The sequence below is a fragment of the Mus caroli genome, unplaced genomic scaffold, assembly GCF_978045245.1.
Source record: "Mus caroli unplaced genomic scaffold, Mus_caroli_1 scaffold_5, whole genome shotgun sequence".
Classification (NCBI taxonomy): Eukaryota; Metazoa; Chordata; class Mammalia; order Rodentia; family Muridae; genus Mus; species Mus caroli.
In genome coordinates, this window is record NW_028227260.1 from 81,025,395 (window position 1) to 81,052,845 (window position 27,451).

Consider the following 27,451-nt stretch of genomic DNA (forward strand, 5'->3'; position numbering starts at 1 on the left):
AATCATCTGATTTAGCCCTTTCTGTTTGTTTATTTGTTTGGTTTGTTTTGGTTTTTTGTTGTTGTTGTTTTAATTGGCAAACTTTTAATGACTGCTTCTATTTCCCTAGAAGTTTTAGGTCTGTTTAAACTGCTCATTTGATCTTTATTTAACTTTCCTAAGTAATATCAATTGAGAAAATTATCTATTTCTTTTAGATTTTCCAATTTCACGGAGTAAAGGGTGTTGTTGCTGTTTGTTTGTTTGTTTCTTTTAAATATCTTTCTGATTCTCTGAATTTTCTCAATGTTTGTTGCTATTTCCCCATTTATTTTTTAATCCTGTTAATGTGGATATTCTTTATTATTATTATTTAGTTAGTTTAGCTAACGGTTTGTCTATCTTGTTGATTTTCTTGAAGAACAAATTCTTGGTTTTGTCAAGTCTTTGTATTGTTCTCTTTGTTTCTAACTGATTGATTTCAGCCCCACATTTAATTAGTTCCTGCCATCCAGTCTTTTTGGGTGTCTTTTCTTCTTTTCTGTTCGGGAAATTATGTAAATAATGCCAAGTCTCAGAAGATTTCATAGCGTACATAGCCAAAAGCTTATTCCCTCTAGCTCTGGGAAGAATAAGATATAAACTTATCTAGTACTTGATTAAAGTTCCAGACTTCACAACCTAGGTTGTGAAGCATGCAGACTTCAAGACAGAGACTTGTTGTGGAGGAAAATGTGACAGCATATGTGGAGGGAGACGGGGAGGGAGAAAAACTACATAAGTAGCACTTTTGAGTCTTCTTTCCTCTTGCTTTGTGCTTATTTTCTCTATTCAGGACATGGTCAGTCAAAGCTAAACAGACCTGGCAACTAAGGAGGTTGGTTGGGTATTTTGTAACCACTTCAGTAGGGGAAACATCAGGGCTCAATGAAAATCTGCTAAGAAGTAGCTGCTGTCTTATAGGAGGAAAAAAGCAGTAGAGAGAAAACCTGGACAGAGAGTATGAGAGAAAACTTACAAGAGCTGAATAATAAGTTTACTTGATGAACTATAGAATTGGCTCTAGTTCCTGCTCATTTCCTTTTATGTAGTTTAGGTTATGACCATTCTACAGACTCTTGGAGATATAGGCCCTTTCTATGATTGCATTTCAAAGAAAAACACCCTCGAAGGCAGCAGGAGATACACAAATATCTTACAGTGGGAGAAGAAATTGTATGCCTTTTGTGTTGTTTGCTTGCTTGTGATAAGTACAGTATTCTAAGAAAGAGGGTCAAAATTTTATCATAGGATGGTGATTGGACAGGTAAATTCTTAAGCCACTTTTGACTTGTTGTAGACTGAAAGGAGTTAGGGCAATCAAGTGAATCTTTTTCAGGCAGCTGGAAGCAATTGCAAAGTTTCAAAAGTCTTTTTGACTCAGAAAGCTGGATATAGTCATTCATGTGGAAAGGCTTTTGTTTTCAAGATTTTATTTTATGTTTAATTGTGTGTGTGTGTGTTGTGGTGTTTATATTGTATTTGGTTATGTGGAGTGTGTGGTGTGTTCTGTATGTCTGTCATATTTGTGTGTGTGTGTTTGTGGCGTGAATATATGTGGTATATGTGTATGTTATGTGTGTATATTTGTATGTGGTGTGTGTGTCTGTGTGTGGTGTTTTCATATGTGTCTCTATCTGCAAATAAGTGCAATGTCCATGGTCAGAAGAGAGCTGGATGTATAAGACATTCTTGCTAGGTCTCAAAATCAAAGAAATGACTGAGGTACCTAATTAAAATATCAAAATGGACGTGGCTGTCAGGTTCTCCCAGCATTTCTCAGTCCCTACCTGTTACTGGGTTGCTTGCATACCCTGTCACCCCTCCCTGCCCACTGCTAAACTTTTCCAGCCCAGTGTCTGTGTTATCCTTCTCCCAATTACCCTTTCCTATGTAAGTAGCCAGTTTGGCTCTATCAACCTCTTGGCCAGTCTCTTGGCCCAGGCTGCCACTCTTGGTCAGTGGCTCCCCCTCTCTCCTCATATGGTCCAGCGCAAGTCTGGCCATAATCTCTCTGGACGCTCTCACATTTCTGCCCCTGGTTATGCTTTCACTTATATCTCCAATAAACCTCTTCCTCCAGCATATCTATGAGGAGTCATGTCCTTTGCATTTTTTTTCACTCAGTTCTGAGCGGGAACTTAAACTGAGTTCCTCTGCAAGTACAGAATCCTTTTTATTAATTGTTGGTTTATCTCTCTAGCTTATCATGTGGAAGTGTTTCAATCCACAAAGATAAAAATCAAACCATTCAAATTTAACTCCCCTGTAGGACTGGGCTAGTGAAAATATTAGGAAGTAAAATAATTTCCACTATTCATGTTACCCTATTTGTCTAAACCTATAAGGTACGCCTGTTTCCTAAATCAATACCTTTGAGAGTCGTGGTGGAAATATAAACTGTAACAGGGGCCTGCAGAAGCACTTGACCTTGCTTGTGATAGTGTCTTCCACATGCAGTCTTTCCTACTCTGTTAAATTCACAGGGCCTGGGGCTGAATGCATTGGGTGTTGCTCCTCTGGGCTGTTTGACAGGCTAGTCAGTAAGTATTGATCTGCAAGTCAAAATAACTGAATTCTGATGAGTACAGATGTTTCAAAAGTGAATTATGTCCTGGATTATTGATTCCCAGAGGAATGTATGTATATGTATGTGTATATGTATATGTATGTGTGTGTATGTGTATGTGTGTGTGTGTGTATAATATTTTGTGTAAAAATGATAGAAATAAAGATTTCTGAGATGAAGAACACAGAACTGAGAAAAATGCATTTGAATAACAGGTTGATGAAGACAAAAGTATAAAAATTAGCCAAGAGAAAGTGGCAGTAGGCACACAAATGTTTTCCAGGAAAAATGAAAACACTAAAGAAGAAATATTTGAGTACACAGGACTTTTCAAGAGACTGAAAGTCAAAAGGACCTAAAAATACTAAAATAAAAACAAAATCAAAAAACAAAATAAAAGTATCTAGAATTATGTGTCTGGTGGTACAACCATGTAATCCTAACACTTTCGAGGTGGATATTGAAAAAATATGAAGTTCCAAGCCGGCCTTAGCTTCATATATAGGGAGTTCCAACCTAGCCTGAGCTACAGAGAGAGACTCTTCCACCTCATAAACAGAAAAGGATGCAGGTCTGTGGTGGAATATGACTATAACCACTACTACTAATAATAATAATAATAATACTATTATTATAAACAAAATACTGTACTCAGATCAGTCCCTTAATCTGTCCACCACCCCATGTGCACACCTATGCACACTCACACCAAAACACAAACACACACACACACACACACACACAGAGAGAGAGAGAGAGAGAGAGAGAGAGAGAGAGAGAGAGAGAGAGAGAGAAGGGAAAATTAGAAAAGACAGAGAATTTAGATCTGAACATAGTATAGTGAAGTATAAAAATTCAAAGACAAAGGAAATTCTAAGCATTTACAAAAGGAAAAGAACAGGTGACATACAAAGGAAGAAAAATCCAATTGATGACAGCCTTTTTAACAATACCAGATGCACATGGATGTTTTCAAGGACTGAAGTAAAATTAACTTTGAATATAGTATTTCATATGTAAAAGCTGTCTTTTAAATGAGAAGACAGAATAAGAATATTCTCAAGCATACAATATGTCAAAAGCTGTGCTACACAAAGATGCCTTTAAAATGCTCTTAGATAAGTACTAAAGGAAAAACAAATCTATAAGCTTCTCAAGTACTTTATGAAGCAAATATAAATAAATATATTTAGAATCATCACTGTGTTTTTAAAATGAGAAAAAGAAATAAAAAAAGAAAACGTATTTACAAGGCCAACGATTTATAGTCTAGTTTAGATTCTCAAAGTTCATTTTGGATATGAACACCTGGTGCTTTTGTTTACCTGCAAATTCTGATTCAGTAGATCGGAAATGGGGACTAAGGCTTTGCAATTTTTGTAAGTCTCCAGGTGCTTCTGGTCCTTGAACCACATTTAAAATAAAATCTAGGGTACTGGATTCATTATCATGATTGGTGCTGGAAAGTAGGGTAGACGAGACCTGAAAGTATCCTATGTGAAACTAGCTTTACTTAAAAACATCCAAAGTAAGTACAAAATGGATGTCGTGGGAAGGAGAGAAAACATTGTTATAAGGAATCTCTATGATAGAAAATAAGTTGATAAACAAAGATGTCATAATGATAGTAAATATAAAAGATAAAACATAAAATTGTAAATGCTCAGACATACACATTAAATAAAAAGCACAGACAACTTTCAATTTTATAAGACACAAAATATTTGTACATCCAAATGTTGAAATAAAATATTAGGATATTAACTGAGGTATAAAGCACTCAATCTGCACTCCACTTGTATGCCTGCACACACACACACACACACACACACACACACACACACACATACACGTGTACATGCAGATACATAGGACTTGAAAGTGAAACTATTGGTAAATAAGACTACTAGTAATGTCCAAATCAAAATAAATCTCTTAGCTGTATTACATGTCATTAAGTTAAAATTTACATTAGGAGAGTTATGACATAGACAAGGTTCAAGTGACCAAGTAAATAAAGTGCTTTAAAACATTTATAAACCTATAAATTAGCTTTCAGACATGTGCAGCCCCTAAGTTAAATGCCTATATCGTACTCTCTTTCTCAAGATTAGAGATTTTAGTACATCTTTGATTCTTCACAAGTTATACAATGAACAACTCGTCATATATAGAAAATAAACAAATTGCAAATTAACAAATATTAGAATTAGCAGGTAACAGTGTTAGAAAGCTGACATAGTGACTAAAACTACTTGTTACTCTTGCAAAGGACCAAGGTTCAATTCCCAGGTGATGGTTCACAACCATATGATACACCATTTCCAGGGTGTGTGATTTTTTTTTTTTTACCTGTTTGGGCATTAGACATGGTATACAGACTGAAGTGGAAGCTTCTGGTTTCTTTGGAAAGTCAGTTATGTCAAAGGATGGTTTCCTTCCTGAAGCAGACACAGGTGAAAGGATGGGGATGGAGACAGGAGAAATCAAGTAGGGTGGGATAGAAGGAGAGAGTACTGGAAGAGAAGGACTGAGAATGGGGAGCTTTAGGGGGTACAAAATGAATCCCCCATTTTGCAGTGGAAACTTCTTAGAACCAATGAGGGTGATGCTTAGGACTCCTTGTAATGGGAGGATATAGAGCTGGAACTGTCCATCTTCTGTAACCAGGCTAGGCTCTGCTCCCAGTGGTGATATTGGAACACCAACCCAGGCAAAAAAAACCACTTCGACCTACAACCTGTCCTTCCTGTAAGATGTATTGGTGGCAATGGTGTCTCAGAGCTTGTGGAAGTCACTAACCAATGACTAATGAAACTTGAGGTCCATGTCATGAGATGAAGCTCATGCCAAACACAGCTAAGAACTGAAAGCCAACTGGCACAGACCTAGGGTAGAATCAAGCACAACTGACAGACAATCAAACAAACAAACAAACAAACAAATGTCAACAAAATAATTTCTAAAAATATTGTTATACTAATAGGTTGGGGCCTAGCATAATTGTCATCAGATAGACTTTATTCAGCAGCTGACGGAAGCAGATGCAGAAACCCACAACCAAACTTTAGGCAGAGCTTGAGGAAACAGAATGGCCAAGGAAACCAGGAGAACACGGCCCACAGAATCACAAAGCAGGGCTCACATGTTTCATAGGGCTCACAGAGCAGCCTTCACAAAGCCTGCATGGGGCTGTGATAGATTTTCTGCATATATATTGTGGTTGTTTAGCTTGGAGTTTTTGTGGAACTAACAGTGAGAGTGACCCTGACTCTTTTGCCTACCCTTAGGACCCCTTTCCTCCTACTGAATTGTCTCATTCATCCTTGATGTGAGGATTTGTACTAGTCTTATGGCATCTTGTTATATCATGCTTAATGGATATACCTGGGCAGAATGCTCTTTTCTGAAGGGAAATGGATTAACAGTGGATCTTGGCAAGAGGTAAAAACGTTCAAACGGGGAATGATAGAAAGAGAAGAGGGAAGGGAGGTTGTGATAGGGATGTATTGTGTTAGAGAAGAATAAAAAAACAAAAAGAAATGCTCAAACTTAACCCCAATAAAACTGTGTTCACTATAAATTCAGGAAAATTAAAACTGAAGCTTCATGCTTGATCACATCAAAAAAAAAATCTGAAAAGTAGAAGAAACTGAATGGTAGAGAAATCACTGGACAATGGAGCCTGACAGAGACATTCAAAGCCACAATTACAAATACTAAAATGTAAGAAATTCTTAAAATTAACGATAATATGCAATTTATCTTTTTAAAAAAAATTCTTTTTATTTTATGTGTATGGCTGTTTTGCCTACATGCATGTACCAGCAGTACATGAGTGCATGCCTGGTGCTGACAGAGTCTACATGAGGGTGCTAAATCTTCTAAAACTCCAATGATGGTTTGCTGTGAGACATCAAGTGGATGCTGGGAACCAAACTCAGGTCCTCTGCGAGAACTGGTGGTTCTAAGTTCTGAAATGTCTCTCTCGTCCTATAAGTATACATCAGATGGAAAAATATATAGTACACTAAGAATGTATGTCAGTTGGAAAGCTTTTCCTTTGCAAACATGAGGCAACAGAGGAGGTCACACGACACAATGCTCTGGCCTTTGGATACATAACGGGGAACCCCACAATACTCAAGTGCATGCACCACATGCACCATATACCACACACACACATAGACACACATGCACACACACACACACACAGGGTAGGGGAGAAAGGAAAGAAGGAAGGAAGGAAAGAACAGAGGGAGGGAGGGAGGGAGGGAGGGAGGGAGGGAGGAAGGAAGGAAGGAAGGAAGGAAGGAAGGAAGGAAGGAAGGAAGGAAGGAAGGAAGGAAGGAAGGAAGGAAGAAAATTGGTTTTCTTAGTCCTTTGAGGCAGAGGATGATAGATAGCATCTGGAGTGCTGAAGGTCTGGCCTCTGTTGCTGATTTCCAGATTTTTCTTTTACCTGTTTCAAGTTGGCATTATAAAACAGAAAAAAAAAGTTAAACTGAGAATAAACTCAGTGCTCCTTCAAATTTCAGCATTCACTTATGATCTGCTTCCTGCAATTTCCTCTTCAGTGTTTTAAAACACTCATTCCCTCCATTCTGTCCAGGTTCTAAACTTATGGTCAGAAGCAGAGAAAGAATGAAATACATCTACTACATTTTACCCAGAACTGGAACTGGTACTATTTTATGAAATGAAAACATTTGAAGTTGAAAATGTATATTCTTTATAGGAATATCTATAAATGCATCAAAAATTCCTTTACAAAAGTAAAGTAAAAATGCATGTGGGATACAGGAAGATGATTTCTTTAGGTGAAGAGAAGCAGATGGATAGGTTGACATAAGGACCATACCATATGGTTGATATAGCTAATTATCAAGATGCTCACTTTTGTTTTGGTTGGTGCTTCCTCAAGCATTTATAACCTCATACAAATAACTAAATAAAGAATAAATTCATTCTTCTGAATGAAATAACGATAATTTCATTCATTTGAAATACAGAAAGAAAGAGAAAAGTGAAAAAGTTTTTATAAAGCGGCATCATCCAAGCTCTGCTGTGCTAACCAAGAAACTGGAATTCTGTGTAGCTTGGTATAATGAAAATTTGTTTCTTTACACAAAGTCCAAGGCTGTTGCTTCTGGCTACACATTACTCCTCTTACCAATGAGTTAGGAATTACAATCCTTCGACCACATGATTCACTATCTTTCAGCCCTTTCCTTCAGGCCATCAGTATGCAGAAAAACAAACAGAATAAAGATAGTCAGGAGAACTCCCTAGAGAGATTAAGGATGAGGTCTGGAAGAGTTAACACATCTGTCCACAATTCACTGTGGATCCAACTAGATATAAATGGCTTGGGAAATGTGTCAGGTTATAGTGCTTTCTAAGGAAATTTAAGCATTTGGTGAGTTTCTCTGTGTGACATTGCCCCTGTTATAGGAAACTTGATAATATAAACTTTAAAGAAGTTATCATCTATACTGTAATGTGCTGTAATCTCCTATAGTACCCAGGATTCATTATACTATAATATCATTTTAACATATTATAATAACCCTGTAGCTTAGGATAAGCACATGTACATTATTGAGAATAAGTATTTCCTTATGGCATCTTCTATGACTGACTCCAAAAATCAATTCTGAATGCCATATTTTCATTTGCATAATGTTGACAAACCCTTTATCATATAATTTCTTAGGTATCGGCAAAGTTGAAATAGTCCTATTGAGCTCTTGAAATTATAATTTAATCATATGTTTATGCCTTCAACAGAAACATAATGATTCACTTAGATTTTCTGTTAGTGAAAGATAAACAGAGCAAATGTGTACAAGAGACTCAGATTCTGCTGGGAAAACACAGCAGTAGATATTGGGTTGAACTGTTGCTAACTCTTTTGTGTACAGTTTAATATGTTTGCAATTGCAAGGCAGTAAAAACAACACACAAGTTATATAAAATTGATGATGTTAGCTAAATGTAATATAGAGGAAGAAATCAAATGTTAAAAATCATACCAGATAAGGCTAGTAATTTAGAGACATTGTAATTTCCAACTTTGCCACTGTGAGACATTGAACAACCTTGTTTTTCTCATCTCTAAACTGGTTATCATTTTCAAGAGCAAGTGAATTAGCACATTAAGCTACTTTTCAAACATACCTAATGCATAAGTTCTGAATAAATGTTAGGTAGGATAATTTCTTTTAAAAACTGCATACAGGTCTGATCAGCACAAAAAAGAAAACAAACAAACAAAACTCCTAAATATTAAATACATCTTATTTCTTATCTACTGCATTCTTTTTCTAAGTTAAATTACATAAATTTGACTATTTTTTATAAAGAAAACCACATTTGTTTTCTAAAACCGTACATTATTAGTTTTAGATTTGTGTCTGTGATGTGTGTACATGTTTATGCTGTGTGTGTGTGTGCATGTGTGTGTGTGAGACCCTGTGTGTGTGCCTATGTGCTTATGCAAGTGTGTTGATGTGTGTGTGTGTGTGTGTGTGTGTGTGTGTGAATGTGTGTATGAAAGTTAGAATTTGGAGTCGGGTATCACCTTGCTTTCTTTCTATCTTATTTTTTGTTATGAGGTTTTCCACTGAACCTGCAGCTCATCAGTATAGCTAGGCTGGCTGGAAAATAAGCTCCATGGATCTAGCTCTTTGCAATGTCCTTCCACAGTGCTGTTACAGACACATGTTACTGCACTTGGCTTTCCTGAGGTTAATGGGGATCTGAACTCTGGTCTATCACTTAGGTGGCAGGAACTTTAACAGTGGAACCATTTCTTTAGTTGTTGGAAACAGATTTTATCATTAACAAATACTTACTTTTCATGTCCCTGTCATGGGCACATTCCACCCAACATTTTAATATGGTGAAATATTTAATACTCATTCATTAAACTTATACAGTGTAATATATTAATGGCTCTTTTTCACCATCCATCATTGCTGTGGTATTTACACATATTTTCAAGTATTGAGACAAATTTCTCTTTATTATATTCATGTATTTATTTGGAAGGGAGTATACAATGATGCAATATGTGGCAATCTGAGGACAACTTGTGAGGACTGGTGTTTTCTCTTCCACCATGTGGGTTCTGAATAGCAAACTCAGGTCATGAGGTTTAGCAACAGGTGACTTTATCTATTTAGTCACCCTACTAACTCTACAATTTGTTTTATTTAGAATATTTTGCTGACATCTGAAAACAATACAGATATTCATACATTCTAACTTCATAGGTTTGGTGCATTCTTATATCATCCATATACCCAAGTAACAAATACCTTTATGAGAAAACTACAAAATATTTAGTGTTTCTGATGTTCTTTTTAAGCTTCTTGTTTTGTTTTGTTTTGTTTTGTTTTGTTTTGTTTTGTTTTGTTTTGTTTTGTTTTGTTTTGTTTTGTTTTTCGAGACAGGGTTTCTCTGTGTAGTTCAGGCTGTCCTGGAACTCACTCTGTAGACCAGGCTGGCCTTGAACTCAGAAATCTGCCTGTCTCCACCTCTCAAGTGTTGGGAATAAAGGCATGCTCCACCACTGCCCGGCCTTAAGCTTCTTTCTTATCAGTATTTCTTTCCATGGTAGTTACTAACTTTCCTCTAGTTTTGCAATATAGATTGCATCGGTTTTGCTAGTTCTGTAAATGTAGTCACATAGCTTGTACTCTTCTGTATATATCTAAACATTGCTTGTGAAAATCAATGTTATAACAAGGAACTATAGATTGTTTTTAGTTGGAATCCCATAGTACTGATAAACTATAATTTATTCAACCATTCCAATGACACTAGGTTTCTGGTTAATTTCTAACTTTGAACTTTGTTGAATAACCTGCTCTGAATTTTCTTGTGCAGGTTTTTGCTTGGCCAAACTGTATATTTGTTTGGGATATATATATATATATATATATATATATATATATATATATATATGAATTGCTGGGTTTGCTTATGTGAATGTTTAGATTTAATGTTATTTGCTAAGTCTCTTGACGTTGTTAAATTAATTCTCAGTGGTATAATGAGTTTATGTGATAACCAGTTGTTCCAAACTTTCACTCTCATTTTCTACTGCCTGTGATTTAGATCAAAATATTCTAAAGAACACAGAATTATATCATGTTGTACTTTAAACTTGTATTCCATTCATTTATCAGGAAGCCACTTACATATTCATGGCCATTTGCCATGTGGCTATTCTTTTTGTTTCATAAGTAGAACAGACATTTTAATCTGTAAATACATGTATCAGTTATGTTTATCATTATTTTTACAATTCAGATTCACCTATTTGACTTCTGTTTAATGTGGAAAGGCAATCTTGTCCTTAGACCATCTAATAGTAATACTCATAAGTTGTAGCCAGGAAAAGTCTTAAAATTCAAAAGAAACACAAAATTACCAACAATAACAACAACACCATAATCCATCAACAACTTCTTAAGTAAGAGCCATCTTAGGTGAGAGCATGGTTCTCTTCAATTCTTTAGCTTAATACAACAAAATAACACATATAATCATCTTTGACCACAGTTACACCAGTCTAAATTGCTAACTCTAATAGACAAGAAATGAATACACAACTTAAAATGATCACAGAGAGCAAGCTATGCAGTAGACATGCTACAGTATTATCCAAAGAAGGTTGAAATACTAACCTCATTTTTTTTTCTTTGCAGGAAGACATTGACAGAGAAGGCAAGAAATTTTCTCAATGCCATATAGTCTTAGTCATATGCCAGGATTAATACCAGATTTTGTTGCAGCCAGTATCTTGATTATGTCCAAACGTATCCTTGAAAAGTAAAGGCTTGACAGGCAATGTGGCTGAGCCATGTCAGGAGAGACCTCTCACCACTTTCTAGCTGTTTAAGCTTGAATAACTATGTCATTTGGTCGAGTGGCACTCAATTTCTTGTGTCTAAAATAAAAAAGATTACTCGGGGTTGTCTCTAGAGCTGCCTTCAAAGTAGATTCTATGATTTTAAGCATTTTTGAATTCTACTACCAGAACTATTGTGATGTCCTCCTAGGTACTAGATAATTGGCCTACTTAGTTTTTTCTTTCCTGGTCTTCAATCATTTTCTGATTTTTATTTTGATTATGATTCAATGTCACTGTCCTAATATACCATCTTTTACAGTATTTACTGTGTTGTATCACACATGTATTGCATATATTTCTTTCTAAAGTAAGTTATCAATGACTTAAGGACAAAGACAGTATCATGAGCGCCAACACTTTGCAATGCACTTAAAAGCATGTAATAGGAAAATAGTGGGCAAATGGCTAAAAGGACAAATATGACTACCTTCAATTACACAAATTAAATATCTGAAAGATAGGAATACAATCTATGATTATTGCTTGTTACCTTATGTCCTAGGATTTCTGAATCAAACAAGCATGTGTTCTAAGCACAAAGGATTTTTGAGTGTACAGCAAATGATTTGTCTGAGCTATAGTAAACAGAGCCATGGTTTCTGAATCAACACCTATTAGTCAATACCACAGGCACAGTAATTGGATGCTGGCCTTTGGAAACAAATCTTAAAAAAGAAGCTGGTGGTTGTCACCACACAGAGCTGGAAACTTTGTGAACCTGAGCTGAACTTCAACAATGCATAATTTTTACCTTCTTTTCCTATTCTATTTTTCCACTTGAGAAATATTAATCATTAGTTAATTGAAAATACACTGAAATTTAATGCCATATTTTATGTTCTGAAATACTAGCTTATATTCTTCTTTCCTCAAAGTGCTTTTTTATGTTTTAATTACTACAAGGTGCCCTGCATCATGTCAAAAGATGCCATCTTCCACAGAGTTACATTGATAACTTTTCATTGAATTTCCCCAACCCTGTAGAGCAGTGGTTCTCAACCTTCCTAATGATACAGCACAGTTCCTCATGTTATGGTAACCCTTATCCACAAAATTATTTCTTGTTGCTACTTAATACCTGTAATTTTGCAACCATGATGAATCATAATGTAATTATCTGATATTCAGGATATCTGATATGTGGCTCCCATGAAAGGGTTGAACGATCCTCTAAAGAGGTCATGACACACAAGTTGAGATTTACTGTTGTGGAGAATAAATTCTGCCCTCCAAATCATTCTACCTAGGAAGTATTAGTACTGTTTTATCTGCTTAAATCATTGTGTATCAGAAATCTTTTCCTTCCTCATCCTTCCTTCCTTCCTTCCTTCCTTCCTTCCTTCCTTCCTTCCTTCCTTCCTTCCTCCCTTCCTTCCTTCTTTCCTTCCTTTCCCTGTTTCTTTATTTTTTTGATATGTACTAAGACTAAAGTGGAAAGTATTGCCATAGGTCATGTGTCCTGGATACTGTGAGATATAAATAAGCACAAAAGTAGCAAGTATCCTACTTCAGTGGAACTATTTGCAGAGATCAGAAATTTACCAGAAAACAGAGCTTTTAATTCTGAAGTTCTAGTCAAATTGCAATCACATGTAAGCTTCAGGAAAAAAAAATAAAAGGGAAGCTGACTAGATATACCCCGAAAAGGTACTCTTCAAATCTCAAGCAGTTCCCAGCGCATAGTGGGTAGTCAGTGTGTATTTCCAGAATCGATTATGATTTGAGTATTTAACCCACCTGAAATCCTGTTCTGTAGTTTTATTTAAACTGGTTGTCAGCATGGAATGACTTCTGAATTCTCTCCTGGAAGTGGGTGAATTTCCATGGTGAGCAATTCCTCTATATACAGTTTGCAAATCATTTTGGGAACCTTCCAAATGAAAGGCACTGTATAAATATACCCTCCCACCAGCAGCCAGCCGGCTTTCCACCGGGGATGCATTTGCATCGCTTATGTACATAGTGTTTCATTTGGGGCATTGCTTTTATTTTTATGACCATAAAAGAAATATTCACAGTATGAACAATAATGTAAACTGCATCCACAAAGATATATATTTGTGTATTTTTATGATTCAAAACTTAGAAATCTGAAAGAAAAGCAGCCATGGCATTTTTCTTTCCTGTTGCTGTTTGCTTTTTCATAGCATTCTTTATTATTTCCTAACTTTATGGTGGAATTTTGCTGAAACACTCAAGTCTTTGTCTGTACCTCATTTGAGAATATGTGGTGGTGGGTTCAAATGAATGTTGCTGGCAAAAGGCCTGAAAATGAAGGGCACTTGATTGTGCATTTATTCAAGTCTGCACCTTTTTTTGCGTGGAGGCCTCTTTAAGGAGCAAAGAGAAAAGGAAGCAGCCTCAGGTATAAAATACCTTCTAAGTAACTTAGCATGATAATGGTGACTTTCACAGGCTCTGAAGAGATGTGTTTTAGTCTTCATAACAAAAGGGGGGTTGATTGCATCCTGCATTAGTGGGGAGTTAGAGTGTGAACTCCTATCATACGGAAAAAGCTTATTGAACTTGGAAATAAGATGCCAAGGGAGTTAATTCAAAACATCTGCAAACTGTGTCTTTATATCCATAAAATACCTACATACAAAATTGAACTGAATTATAACTTAATTTATAAATTAGTGTAATTAATTAAACGTGAACTGAACGAAATACCCACTCTCAACACATTTCTAGCTTTGAGGAGCTCCTCTGACTATGTAGAGTAACTTTATATAATACACACCTAAAAGGGGGCTAAATAAAACTTTCCACTATATCACTGTGGCATGATGCTAAGAGCGGGAGTTACACTTCAGATACCAATAGGTAGAATCAATAAGGGTGTGCATCCTTTTCCACTGCTCACTATTTTCTACCATAAACAATGAGCTTGGCATTTTCTCACTCAGTGCCACTAAACCAATAAGTGTGATATCTTAAACCTTAGTTATAATATATTAATATCAAGAAGCAGCTCACTCAGTTTATTTTTTGAGCTGTGAACGTAGATTTTCTGTAGTCTCCTCAATCACAGTGCTATTTTATCTAAACTCTTCTTTCATAATTCTAGCAATGCTAAACTTTGTTTCATTAATGTTATAAAGTATCTTAATGCTCCTTTTCCTTATTATCAGAAAATAAACCATCAGTTTTCCTCCCACTGAGAAAATCTAGAGGCATGGATTAATCTGCAGCCAGTTTTTACTACAAACCCCATAATGCTTTGCATTATGGCCTACAATTCCCATACTGCAGCACCAAACTTACTGTTAACTATCCTGTTACTGGCAAAAAGAACATGTGAGAACTATGTAATACACAGGTGCTCTACTCACATAGTGAATTACTTTTTCTGTATTTTGAGAGTTCCATTGGTAAAATAAAATAAAAACCTTTATGGGTATGCATACTATTACTCCATTCTGAATATATCATCACATACTCGCAATGTATGAAGGCATATGCTTTCATGTCAAAATAAGTTTTAAAGGGAATATCTTACTATGTTACACTATGTTAGCCTCAAAATTAGTGTATAGCTCAAGCTACTTTGGAATTTGTATCCTCTTGCCTCTGCCTTCTGAGTGCCCAAAGTTTAAACATGTTCTACCACACCTGATTTAAAGTCCTCTTTTTAACATCCATCATGGGTACAGAGTTTGTCTCACCCACAATGCAGAGAGAGGTCAGCCTTTTTCAGATATTAAAATAAAATCAAAATATATTGTTTAATGCTTCAAACATCTGCAAATAAGAATTCAGTGAAGTAATTAAATTTCTTAATTAGATGCACCTTGCAGCTGCTGGTAGTCTTAATTGGCAATAATGCAGCTACATTTTGTTCTGACACATATCTTCAGAAGAGTTAGAGAGAGAGAGAGCTGAAGGGAGACAAGAGGAAAATGTTCCCACACAGTTCAAGACAGTTCGCACAAAGAGGATCCCATGGCAACAAACAGTGAGGCCCGCAGTTGGCTCAGTAAGATCCAGGAATAGACAATGCTTCACCTCGGATTCAAACAAATATTTCCCTGTCTTGATTTGAAGAGAAAGCTTTTAAAATCATCTCTTTCAATAGGATTGAAATGGTCCAACATTCACCTGTGTCTTTAAAGCACTTATTCAAGCTTCCTAATTGCTTTCTGTAGCCTATGTCAAGGTAAGATTTCATGCTGTGTTCTCTGTGGGTTACAAACTGACTTGTAGAAACATTGCAAATGCAGGACTGGAATGATTTCTCATGTTGACCTCAACCACACCTTGGCCACAGGTCCTTTTATAAACAAAGAAATTGAGGTCATGAAAGATTAGTGATTCCTATGAAAAAAATTATGCCAAGGTAGAGATAGAATTTATCTCAGATATGAGCCTACGGTCTAAGACTTGTACTTCTAAACTTTGCTTGAAGCAACTAAGTGTGTTAATTGTACCTCCTTCAGTACTTTGGGCGTCCTTAAGTGGGTCAGCAAAAGGACTGTGCAACAAGACATAGTAAAATGGATCATTCACTAGAAGGAAATGGCAACATTCTCTCTTCAGATTTTGCCTTTTGATTTTTTCCATTGCAGCATGTGGGGAGGAAGAGAGCTGCCTGCACAACAGAGGTTAACCTGGGTTAAAGCCCTTCAGAAATACTGGGTAAGTCTTGAAAATGCCCTAGCAATTTAGCACATCTTCCCTTGCCTTGCCTTGTAATTTCAGTTGTTTAATGGACATTCCATCAAAATATAGATTTTCCTCTCCGTTCTGTTTCCCAGCTCTTGGTCATCTCACTTGTGCTCTGACTCAGTCTAGCTTTCAATTAATTACCCATTTCATCTAATTTTTCAAGTATTTAATCTCCCTCCAATTTGTGCTTTATTCTCTAGATTATATGAAGATGTAGTTGTCAAGGTACAGGGTTGTCTTGCCTGTTCACTTTTCTACCTTTGGTGTATCTTGTGAAGTCTACCAGTTAAAAAGCTTGAGGAAAACCTTGTTGAGCAAGTTAAGATTTTCAGACTTGTCATTGCAGGGGGTGGGATATGGGAAAAGCTGAAGTTTGGGGAGAAGGAGGAAGGGTGACAGAAAGGCACTTACCAATGCTTTTTCCACTTTACTCCATTGTCAGTACCTAAGGCTTTGGCTGCAGTGTAAATATGCAGATTTCTACAGGGGCTTGCTACTTTAAGTGCAGTATGCAGTCTGACAGCATTATTATAGTGCATGGACCAGCTTATTAGAGACTCAGGCTCTCAGGCCTCACACTGCATCTCCAGAATGAAAGTGCATGCATTAAAGTATTGGAATAGCAGAATTAAGAGTTTCGTAACATCTCAAGGTAAAAAGGCAAGGCACTTTAAAGTAAGTAACTCCTCATCTATCTACAAGTATCTCTCTACTTTTGTCCCTCATCCCTCAACACAAATCCGTTTCAAAAAACTGCAGCGAACTCTCAAGATGTACAGAAATCTTTACTGCTGAAGAAGAGGATCCTCTTTCAGTCCTGCCCTGTCAGTTTCTCTTCCCACTCCCCCTACTCCCGTCCCCACCCCCTCTCCTCAAGGGAAACCCACCACAAGCATTCTTTTCCCAAACTCCTTTCTCTCTGAGAAGATTTTGCTCTTCCCCAAACGGAGGGAGCTCCTGCTGGGAGGTAACTGCTGGAAGGATTTCCAGTTTACATACCAATACAGAGAGAAGCACTTTGCAAAAACTGTCCTTCAGGAAAGATTAGCACCTTGCCACCTGAGACTCTGAGCTCAGTTTTTATGCCACCACCCACCCCCTTTTTTAAATGAGAGAGAGAGAGAGAGAGAGAGAGAGAGAGAGAGAGAGAGAGAGAGAGAGAGAGAGAGAGAGAGAGAGAGAGAGAGAGCTATAATAAATCTTTAAAAAAAAAGACGAAAGGAGGTTATTATGAGTGTGTCAGATCAGGCATCGCTCCTGTATACCTTTCAGCTGCCTAGAAAAATGCAATCACAATTCTACGTGGCTAATGCAAGCCTGGGTAAATGTCCAATTGGCTGGGCCACTTTTGCCTGGAAGGACGAATTCCCATTATTCCTTCCAGGGTCCTTGCTGAAAGATTCCCAGGCTACCGTCCTTCCTCTTCGGGTCTTCTGAAAACTAAAACTCGCAAAGCGGTGGCTGTCTGTGGATTGGCTAGTACTAAAATATCCATTGGGTGGCAGTAATACTATCCTCTTTATGACTTGCTGCAAACCAGAGAATGCATTCAATCAAATGAACCGATCTTGTAGAAACACTGGAATCATTTATGCATTGCAGTTTCTCTTTCTTGTTTTCGCTCCTTCTTCCTTGGGATATTTTGAGTGGAATCTGGCTATTAATCAAGATCTCGTGCTGTTCGTGGTTTGCTTGTCGTTTTCGCTCAGGATTAGCATCATTCAAGATAAACGCAAAGCTGCTTCCCCCCACCCACTCTCTTTTGAAAAATCATTTTTGGGGTCTGCTGAAGAGAGCTAGGACCCAGGAGACACCTTCCCAAACAGCAGGGGTTGTGTGCTTTCACATAGCAGTACTGTACAAGGAAAACCCCGTCGGATCTGTTATTGCGGGATACTTGTGAAATACACATAGGATTCTTTCTTATGGCTGCATCCCGGATCTGGAAATTTTACTTGGGGACCAGGAAGATTTGAAAGGCTACATGTATCCAGAAGATTTGCAAGCAAGACTCCGATTCTTGTCGTAGAGCTCACAGACTTATTCACTTATCGTCCGATTTCCTTCCTTCTTTAAAAAATAACCAAACCAAACCAAAACACATTTAAAAAATTTCTCCCTCTTTTTCTGATCTCTCCTTCTTCAGTCTCTCTCTCTCTCTTTTTATTCTGCCTCTTCTTTTTTTTTTCCCTAGTCCTTTTTCCCCCTTTCCTGCTCTGCACCTGGATTGTATCGTCACTAAACAATCGGGCACTTTGAGAACTAACTGGCGACAGTCTTTTAGGGAAGATCTGTATGGAATTATCTGCTTTTATGGTGAACTTGGCGTTTGTGAATGGGTACCTTGTTCACAATATTAATTGCTAGCAAAAACAAGAAAAAGAACACAGGAGTAAAACGTGGATTTTTCTGAATACGCATTGTGATGACCAGCAATTACCTTACCGGCTGATATCCAGAGGAGAATAATTTGGAAGACTGTTGTGGGTAAGGTCATTTTTATATGTAGACCCATCAGTGGCATGAGCAAACTTGGGCGTCTGTAATGAGAATGGGTGACTTGGATGATTGCTGCATCGCATTGATGGCTGTGATGTGGCCGTTATTGGCACTGAATGGAATAACTGCAGTTGTGTGTGTGTGTGTGTGTGTGTGTGTGTGTGTGCATTCCGAGTATAACTGGAAATAAATCAAAGAATCACTCGCTACCCAATTATTTTTGTGTGGAAGAGAGTCTTGGATTTAATTCTGGATAGACACTCTTTGTTTGGATGCAATATTTGTGGTTCCTGTGTTCTGGAGGGATAGCAGCGGTAAAAGGAGCACTTACTGAAGAGCCCTTTTCAAATGAAATGAGCTACTCTTTATTCTTTAAAAGAAATGTTTTCAACTCAGTGCAGCATTCTGCTGCATTTCCCAGCCGCAATGGGACCAGGGATATCCCACTTGTCAAGTTCCTAAACTTTAAGGTGATAATCATTGTTAATTGTTCTTCAGGTTGTGGTTATTGGGGATTATTAAGTGCCGTGGTCTACTTTTCTATCTATTCTGGTAGATTATCATTCAGAGTGAAAAAAGAAAGGACTGAAATTGATGAGTAAAATAGAGAATAATAGAGCAATCTTATCTTAAATATCACCATCGTGCATTCTTTCCTAAGTTCGATTGTCCAATAATATAATTATTACCCAATACCCCAAATAGCTGAAGCTAGGACCCACGTGCAGGGAAGTCAAAGGTCTGGAAGTGGAGATAAACCTTTTATTGCAATGCAGCTAGCTTGGGAAATGCAGTCAATTACACACCTCTCTTAACCTTAAGTTGAAGATGTGTTCTGTCTGTTATTTTACCCTTTAGCTAAAAAGTTAGAGACTACAGCACTCAAAATTCTTAAGCATATTCTGCCGGGGAAATGGGATAAAAAAATCGATATTGATGACGTGGTTCGGTGCACTGTACTGCAATGCTTAAGTCCCATATTCAGTACCTATGATGAGAGAATGGAGCATTTGCATGTGTTATAAATCTCACCTGGTAGATTGATCTGAAGGGGAGGGGAGAAGATATGTGGATATGTAGGAAGATGGATGGAAGTCGTGCATAATCGGTGATTATGTAACTTCATTACATCAGTGAGCTTCAGTCAACGATAGTGAGATGGAATGATTGTATAGAGAGAGCCTCCATCACCCTGCTAACTTTTGAAGCCTTGTAACAGTTAACAGAGGAGGAGGGCAGAAAGAGATTAGCTCCGAGGGTCCTGTAAACCTTGATCTCTGCGGTGAATTTAACATGAGTTTTCTCACAGAGAGTTTCACAGGGCTAGCTGATCATGTAAGCTTTAGGGCTGGACAGGAGCAATTTTAGCCACACCCGTGGAGAGTCAAAATGTGTCTGCAATGTTTCACAAGTGCCCCATTGAGTCTTTGGGGCTGATGCTTCCAGCCAAGGTCATAGATCTTTTCCCTATGGTTGAGATATGTGACCTCAACTGAGTGGAAAGTTAAATCCACTGAAATGACTGAGAAAGACTGAAGGGAAGAACCATTTAGTGTCCCCTCTTGCATTTTTTTTCCTGGTAGAGCTTGATGCAGATTTCAGTCTGGAGGTTCCCTCATAAAAAAATGATGATTGCTTCCACAGTGTGTCAGAAATGAGTGCTTCTTACCTTTATCTTTGCCATGACAACCTCTTTCTGGGCCATTTTAACCCTCAGGGAAAAAGAAAAGTAAAAAATCTTTAAAGGTAACAATATCTTGTTAAATTATAAAACAACAACTCACAATGATTTCGAATGCATTCTTAGCACAAATCCTAGAAATCAAGAGCAATCTATTTTCAAGTTTTACTTAATGAATACCTTAAAAGACATGTTACAGTCGCTGGAGACTTTCACCATGAGATGAGATAAATGCACTGTGTTCACTGTACAGAGGAGGGAACACTGCAGAATAAAATGTCATTTTCCTTCATGCTTTATTTGGAACTGTGCTTTTTGGGGGGGAAGCAGATGAACATCAGCTTCTTAGGCCTTTCACTATTTCAGCATTTACTCCCCCACCCCAATAGATCAAACACAAACACACACACACACACACACACACACACACACAAGCTGCTGACATTCTAATTCTGGCCATTTGAGTCTTATCTAGTTCCAATTTTCCTCTTTATTTGTATTGCAGTGATGGATAAATGACTTTTTGTCAGAGTGCTGAGATGATTTTTTCCTGTTTTTGTTTGATTCTTGCATTTTATTTATGAAAAGTCCTATGGAGTTGGGGACAGGATTTGGAGACTCCCTAAGTTAACTTTGAAAAGATTTGCTCACCTAGAATCAGATGGTGGGATTGTGGAATGAAATGTTGAGGTCTGATATTTGAGGTGACTTTCTTATTTCTTCAGGACATGCCCAAACATTGATATATTGTGCCAGTGAATTTGGAGGTTTGGTGTTCATATTGTGTAGGAAATTGAATGTGAAGTTAACTCCTGATTCCTTCCTTCAGGGGTCAGGGTAACACTACGGCTGCTTCCAGGCTGTTAGTCTCCAACTATGTACAGAAATTCAGCCTGCAATGAATTTTCCCCCCCTATCCTCAATTTTCACATTGTATAAACGACTTCCTCTGTTTTCTGGCTTACACCACACATATGTTACCCAACAGGGCATCCTCTGGAGGTTTTCTAATTCTAATAGAGGAAGGAAATAAATATAAATGGGAAAGAAGTCTGTTTGAAAAGATACTGTGCATGTAACCAGTGCATCCATGTAATTGCTATCCATTTGCTTAAAGACTACATATACTCACATCAGGACAGATAGTTTCAGACATTTTAATGGCTACTTATAACCTGTTACTTTCTTGAAAAAGATTATGTAATGAAGGTACTTCATAGCTTTTATCTTAAGTATCCTACAAATCAATAATAAACAGCTTTGTTAAACAAGAAAGGATTTAAACATGAAATTAGTGAGTGATGTAAAATATAATGTGTATTTTTCTATTTTATTGCATTTAAAAAGATAAAGTCATGCACTTTATTGCCTCAAGCTAAAATGTACTTATATTAGAAAATATTTGTTAAAAACTGCCAGTTATATTATGAATATGTAAGCTACTGATTTCTTTCCTGATCAATTCAGTAAAATTGAGAGATTTGGTGAAACATTCATATTATTCCCAGAAATAGAGAAATTTAAATGACATTTTTATTGCAGTGTATGTGAACAAATCAATGTTATTTTAAACAGACTGATACATAAAGCATTTTCTAGAACAGAAGTTAGAAAATGAAGATTTATATTTTGGACTCTTTTAAACTGTTGTATATTCATTGCAAGGTTTTGTATATTCTTATTATTTCATTGTATATGATCTTGACATTTGAGAAATCTTTTGCTTTCGTAAGGAAGACTATTTTATAATTTTAAAGAAGTATTGATAGTAAGATTTATAAGTAGTAAGTTTTCTGGTAATCCTGAACAAATATAGCATAATTATAATTTCACTATTTTAGCGGCTATATATCAGGTCATGTCAGCATTTTAATTCCAATCCGATTTTCACTATTAATATCAGGAATCTCAAAGCAGAAGGAATGAGGTTTTCTTCTACTCAAGCACTATAAGACATTGGGCTGGCTCAGGCTCCCTGACTTGAATTTTAGGCTTTGTTACTTAGTACACTTGTAACCTCTGAACTACATTTGACCTGCAGGAATTTCTGAGAACCATAAAAATATAATAATTACATGTTGCTCAGAGAAAAGGAGATGGGGAGACAAAGTGCTTACCACTGTGCTGTACATTGGAAAGATATGGAGATAAGTCAGAATTCCCCTATCTTATGAATTTTTTCAGAATATATTTTTCATGTCCTAATTGTAGATCTTTATAGATAACTTCTAGTATCTATTACAGTTAGCTGGGAGGCAATATCACTCAGCAATTAAGCAACATAGACATAGGAAAAGCCTTTGATACAAGGTTTCATTCTCCACTCAGTTTTGTTTTTCAGGGGTACTCATATAGGAATATAGAAGTCAAATAATTAAAAATAGTTGCATTTGAATCTTATTTAACAGGATTTTGTGCAAATAATATAAGAAAATATCCCCCCCCTTAGTCCCCCTGAGTACTTAGGATCTGTTTCTGGTTGGAGGACTACACAAACAAATGCTTACAAACAAACTTGATGCTGCCACTTAAATTAGGTCAATTGACCACAAAGCTACTCTCAAGCAAGGTTTTATTTACCAAAGTACATGGACTTGAGTACGGAGAGTAATAGAGAAAATGAGAATGTAAAGACACCAGCACTGTTTGTAATTTTCTAGTTGCAATAATTACTAATGTTCTTTAGGGGGAGGCAATCCCCCATGTGTCACTGCTAAAGATGCATTTCTTTAATGCTTACATTTTAACATAAACATATTTGCATGCATGAGAACTCCGTTCATTAACGGAATTTCTGTATATGCTTTATGTGGAGACTAAATAGGCTAAGAAATAAGGTTTTAAGTTTTGGTTATGATAGAACTGCAAATTCTAAAATTAATCCTGTAAAAATAAATTAATGTTCATGTACTTAAATAATGCTTGTGTTAAAATATAAACTCTTCTCAGTCCCAAGTTTCTTGATCTTTTTGTTAAAGATCCTCAATATTTCTTTATTTTGGATGACTTTTGTCATGTATATTTATTCTACTTTGTCGATCCCTATAAATAGCAAGTATCTTCTTGCTATTCTATATTTTAAAATATATATCTGTGTGTCATGGAAATACTTTAGTTAAGAACCAGTATATTTTCAAAAGAATATCATAGTAATATAAATAGGCTTGTTTATTTGACAAATTCAGTTAATCACCTTACAAATATGCTTTTAATTTTCACCCAGAGAATGCCACCCTAGAGTGTCTTACAATGCATATAGCATACCATTACAGGTTATCCACATGGCTCAATGGACATACCCCTTGGACATACCGTGGCCATTGGCTCACAATGGCAAATCCTCAGTTGGCATCCTTTTTTGGTTCTGCTGTGCAGAATCACTAATCGAGTGCCAAAACCCTAAGATTCCCAAGGCTTGTAGCTACTGAAAAGGGATGACTGAGTGGCTTAGTATTTCCTTCCAATCATATAATCTGAAATTGTCAAGCATTGAGCAGAGGATGAAGCAAAAGGAAGGAGAAAAGCTCTTTAATATGTTATTTCTAAACATTTGTTTGTTGTTGTTTAACATAAACATTAAAAGGATCATTGTCATGGAAAAGTATTCAAAAGGTTTGTTATAATTAATTGTATGCATAGACAGACAGACACACACACCCCACACACACCCCTACAAACTACAATAAATAACATTAAATGAACAATTTTGTTCCTACCTAAATTTGAGAGTAAAATTAAACTGTATTTTTCTATACTAAGCCAAGTTATAGTGTGTGGAGTTTGAATTCACTGAAAAAAAAAGTGAAAATAGATTATATACTTTTAATTTTTCAATAAGAGTGTTACCTATGTGTTTTATACTTCATATGAATTATAATTGTATTAAATAAGTACATGAAAAATGCTCATAGACATTCATCTTCTACTGGCTTGGTTAAAGTTATTTACTTGATATACTCTTATCTTATCTGCCAATACATATAATAACCATTATGTTTATACAGTGATCACCATGAACTAATATATTAATTTAAGTAAAAAATGTTAATTGGATCCTGGAAAGATGACTCAGCAGTTAATAGCATTGGATCCTCTTCCAGAGAACCTGGGTTTAGTTCCCACCCCCACATAGTGGCGAATAACTTTAATTTCAGTCCCAAAATATCTGACGCCTTCTTCAGGCACCAGGCACACACAGGGTGCACAGACATACAAACAGTCAAAAGATCTCTTGACATCCAATTATATGTGTTAATTTAAAAACATGCGGGAAAGCCATTTCATCAGTTTTACCTTCAGCATCACTTGATAAACATGTACAATAACAATAAATATTCTTTAAAATAAACGTGTATACAACTGAGTTCATAAATATCTGCAAAATGCATTATCTATGCACAAAGTTTACTGTAGAATAAGAATTCTAAACTCCATTACATAAAATGCCAATGTGTTCAGAGCCCAAATACTTAACATTGCAAAAATTTCATCTGCACATGAACCGTGTTTATCAAATGTTGAAAGGGAAAACAAGCTTTTACTGTAGTTCTTGCACCTACTCAGTTAAGTTTCTTGGAACATGAGCTTTGGAGTGAATAACCTCCTGAAGTTCCACCTTCAGCAAAATGACTTTCACATTTATGCTTCAAAGGTTATCCTAAAATCATTATGTATCATAAAATAATAATTTTTAAGAGATTGTATTGCTGCCCCAATAAAATTAATTTTAATAAATATAACCAGAAGTAACTAAGGAAGAGTCATAAGACTCTAATGGAACTGGGCAAAGTGGATGAGTTAAAGATGCTCAATTAAGGCCTTTAGATAAGGATATTTTGAGCCAGTGAAATGAAATTGAGTCTCCAAGATCTTGCAGTTTGTTAGCCCTTCTATCAAATATGATTCTGATCTTTTGATAGGTGTAATGTCACAATTGGATGTTTTCTTTTATTTATACTACAGTATATCCTGACATACGATATTGTCTTCTTAGTTCAGAGTAATGCAAATGTTTTTCTTTGTTAATATTATCAAATCTAATACTTTGGACTCTAGCTCACTTTATTGACTTGTGATTACTTTCCTACTGCCCCACTTGTATTATATGGACTGAAATCTCATTTTCTTTACACACATTGTACTACTCTTGACTTTATTTGATGTCTGTGGACATCATGCAAGGGAAGAGTTAGGAAAAATAGGTCACTGGTGAGTCTCCTTGCTTTAACTGAACAGTTCTTTCTGCAGTAGTTGTATATCTCTTCTCATGCAGAGAATTGCTTTTGTATAGAATTCTTCCCTTTTTGTCAAAAAGCGACCCAGAAATGACTTTTGTAAACATTTCACTCTCTAGCCTTTAGGGTAGTCTGCCTTGTCTCTATATTGCATGCTGCCAGCTTAGATCCAAGGCAGTCTACCAATGACCCCTTTCAAAATATATTTTAGTCACTTATTCTATAATAAAGACATAGAATCCCTTTTTTAAATGTCTCCACTAATAGGATCATTCGCTCTTCTTATATAGTCAGCAAAGGAGTAATTTTGAGAAAGTAAAGAGAACAGCATTTCTGGAACATTTCTTGCTAATCTACAAAAACACATAGCTACTAACTGAAAGACTTTCCTCTTTCCAACACCTCCTGTGTCCCATACCTTCAACCCCTTCCATATCTTTCCTCCTGCTCCTTCTCCAAGTCACAGCATCTTTTTCTTTGATTATTATTATTATTACACACAGACACACACACACACACACACACACACATGCACGCATAAATATATAAATAAAACATTTAGAATGCATTTAGTGTTTGTATGTACATAATTTCAAGGCTGACTACTTAGAATGGTGGATCCAATTAGAGGCTTTTTAATTTTTGTTAAGATATTTGGCATATGAGCTCTGTTATTATGCTAAATTGAAAGATTTTAATGAGAAACTTCACTCCTTTGGATTGTACTAGTAACACAGAAAATATGATACTAGGTTTTTTCATCACTCAAAGCTGCCTTCAGAGGATTACATTTTAGATGATAAGGTGTAGAGAAGACTGCAAAGACCATATTTTCATTCAGCTTAGATGTTGCAGTGCACTCCAGACATACTAGATAGGCAGCTGTTCCTATTTTCCTGTATGGAGTACTGACACTGGCTAAGAACACTCTGATGTTTACAGCCTCACCATGGACTTTATTTCTGACGAGACATAGCCAGGGGAGATAAACACAGCAGTATAAATGGGAAAGAGAAAGACTTCAAATGGTATCAGATATTTTGTGTAAACAAAGCTTCATGTAGCCAAGGGAGAAAATTTGAATGTAAAAAAATGAATCTGGTGGCTCTCAGTGTTTAGTTTGTGAATATCCCTGTTAAAGCACCTAATTGTTCTCACCAGGACAAAACTCCTGAATGGTACTCAAGAGGAACCCAGCTCCAAAGTGTGCAGAATAAATTCATTCAAGGGATCTTTGGGTAATTTGCACTGCAGCTCTTCCTTCTTGGGATATTCCTACAGGGCTCTTAATAACAGTCTCAGAGTCAGTTGCTTATGTCAGTGGGTGTGCCCTTCCCAATGACTGAATGGTTTAGTTTAGCTCCAGGGAGCAAGTGCCTGTCAGTCTCATATTTTTAGGTACCAGAATCACACAGGATATGTAGTAGTATACTAGTAAATAATGACATAATAATGGTTAAATATTTGCTAATTACAAGCCAGTTTTAGATTTATATTCTCCAAAATTTGTGCTGCATTATAAGCTGAGACTAAAGCTTCCAACGTAGAAAGGGAAAAATGTAAAATGAAGGAGAGAAGATGAATAATGTATAGTTTATTTCTTACAAGTGGCAGAGGAAGATAAAACCTAGTGGCCTTCCCTGCTCTCTTCCTTCCTTCCTTTGCTTTTCTTTCACCCCTAACCATACTTATTTTAATTTTTTAAAATTATTTTTTAGGACAGTGTTACTGTGTTGCTCATGCTAAATTTGAATAAGGAAACCTCCTGCCTCAGTTTTCTGAATGCTTAAGTTCTAGGTGTGTGTCACCCCAGTCAGCTACTTATAATTTAAGTTAATTCATTCAGTGTTCAGAGGCAA

At 36.4% G+C, this 27,451-nt stretch overlaps 1 protein-coding gene across 1 annotated transcript in view; it reads left to right on the forward strand.

Moving 5' to 3' along the window:
* Positions 1-17,760: 17,760 nt before the first annotated feature.
* The window catches only part of Il1rapl1 (interleukin 1 receptor accessory protein like 1), a 1,382,089-nt gene continuing 1,372,398 nt past the window's right edge, over positions 17,761-27,451 (forward strand). Inside the window, exon 1 of the mRNA XM_021153186.3 lies at positions 17,761-18,665. The gene's annotated coding sequence lies outside the window, so the exon portion shown is untranslated. The remainder of the gene's footprint in view (positions 18,666-27,451) is intronic.